Raw genomic sequence first — 2,621 nt, 5'->3', positions numbered from 1 at the left:
TTAACTAACGAGTTACGAAAAAAAATACGAGTAACTTTTAACTTAACTTAACTTAATTATTTAAAATAACTTAACTTAACGAGTTAAAAAAAATCGTTAACTTGCCCAGCCTTGGTTTTCGCATCACATAACTAAAATATTATATTGTTATTGTTATAATTATCGTATGGCGGACTACGTACGTGATGTGGAAAAAAATGTACTATACAAAATGGGAAGCCAATAATTCAGAACATTCGAATTCAAGTCAACAAAACGAACCTATTATTTATTCATCTTGTTAGTCGACAAATAATTCAATTTGGCGTTTGGTGACGGTCGACGATAAAATAAAATGCACGCAAATCTTCCTCATCGAGGCACGATAAATATGATCCGTATGATAGAAAATCGTCTGTAAAATACGCTACCGTCATTTGCGATACCGTTAAATATCAATCGTCTAACAAGCAATCCTCGTCACAACGGACTGTGTCCGCGTACGAACGATATCAGTCGTCGAAAAAAGAATCTACCGTTTGAGCCATTAACGGGACCAGTATTTCAATAAAACGGAATTTGGTCCTCGTCTTCGTTTCCATGCGATGCGCAGTCAAGATATAAGTAGCAGTATCGACGAGTACATTATATAAATATTAAATATTTACATACTCACAATTAAACTTTCTTACATGTTGTTCGTATAGGTATAACACTAAAAAATTTAAAACGCCAACACCTCATTATATATTTGTAGAGCATCCCACCTTCTATATATACAAATAATATCTGTTTAAAATTTATTTTGCTGGTTTTTGGACGAGACCCTTGATAAAATTACAATAGTTCCATAAATATATTTGATGTTATTTCATTATAACCATTTATAATATTTGTTTTGTTCAGAAAAAATTGGCCAGTGAACACATATTATAAAAAAAATATCCACCTAATAAATACCTAGTGAAAGTAAAAATTACTATCACTAGGTACCAACTAGATAGAGTAACATATGTTAAGAGTCTGGCTGGCGCATATTTGGTGTTCAACTATCCTGGTGACAAACTGAAAAGATTTTGAAACTAATGATTTGAATTACTATTTACGGGGTTCATTGCAGTTTGGATTTTAAACATCATTGAATCTACGGTTGATAGAGTAACAGTCGAGTTGCTTCTAATGTAGTTTATATCTCCGACAATCCTTGTGTAATGCTGTTAATTATACACTCTTTGTTCCTGTTAATTGTCCAAGGAGTTTCTTATTCTTTTTCCTCTTATCTGCTTATTAATATTAACTTTTTTTGTAATTAATTATGGTCGAATTGTTTAGTATGTCGAAATTTGTAAATTTTCTTGTCGAAACAAATAATTGCGAGTGGCTCTGTATAAAGTGGTACCTATAGGTATAATGAGCATATAATGCTCAGTCTTCTTAGTAATTTCACCAATTTCCACTTATGTCAGCAATACCAAGCTATTTCAAAATTAATTAATAATAATATACACGTACGACTATGATGTTTATTACTTGCTACAATTTATTAATTTATAAATTACAAATCATATATAAACATTTATATAATAGTAAGTAATTATAGTTTTTTTTACATGAAAATATTGTATATTCCAGTAAGTATATGGTCAGTAACCGATCGACCGCACAGGCCACGCCTTAAAGAATCCAGTACACCGGTTCTTTTGCTTCTTTCCCTAAGCCAAACTCTTTGGGTATATAGCCTGTGTTATAGTTTTTCATATTTATTTTGGTGGATATTATTCCTGGTAAAGGAAATAGAATATTTTTAGAATATTGGACTAGCCTCTGAAAGTTATCAAAGTTAGCCACGCCACTTAATGTGGCATGGGTCTGGCAATATACACTAAAAATTTAGCAATTAGCAGATATCAGAAAATTAAAGATGAATCGGGGTTCAGATATTCTCGTATTTGATCGTGTACACAATATCGGATACTTTTATTATACATTTATAACTATACTTCATTCGCCAAGAGAATGTGCTTACTTCACGCATACGACTGGAGCAAAGGAGTGTGGCTTACAGTGCGTTGCGATGAGTTAAAATTTAATAGTAGTGGAGAACATTGAACAATGTAGTAAAGAACCTATATTGCCTATACAATACGCCGGAGGTCTGGAAATCACATTATGTTTGCGTGAAGTATGCAAAACAATTATTTAGGTATTTATCTGATAATCATCATAAGTAATGACAGTAACTACGACTATTTTTAGCATAGACAATATCCTAGATTGTAGGTATTATGCATATCATTACAATTAGATATTTTCTTACATTTCTTATTATACTATTATAATAATAAACTTCAATATAAAATGGTAGTTTATATTGTAAATTATAAGTTTATATTGTATTGGAAGTCAAAGACTGTGGGTTATTTCGAATAACGAACAAAGCTATTAAAAACGATAAAATATATAATAAATAAACACAAGTGATATAATCGAATTACACCGTTCAACAATTTTTCGAACTTATACCTGTTATGGAGTTCATTTTTAAATCTGCACCGATCACAATATACCACTCAAATACGATATCCACAATATTAAATAACTGTCGGTAAAAACTAAAAATCCAAAATCTACGAAATATATTG

This window comes from Acyrthosiphon pisum, chromosome X (assembly GCF_005508785.2).
Source record: "Acyrthosiphon pisum isolate AL4f chromosome X, pea_aphid_22Mar2018_4r6ur, whole genome shotgun sequence".
Classification (NCBI taxonomy): domain Eukaryota; kingdom Metazoa; phylum Arthropoda; class Insecta; order Hemiptera; family Aphididae; genus Acyrthosiphon; species Acyrthosiphon pisum.
Note: the sequence above shows the minus strand (reverse complement) of the source record.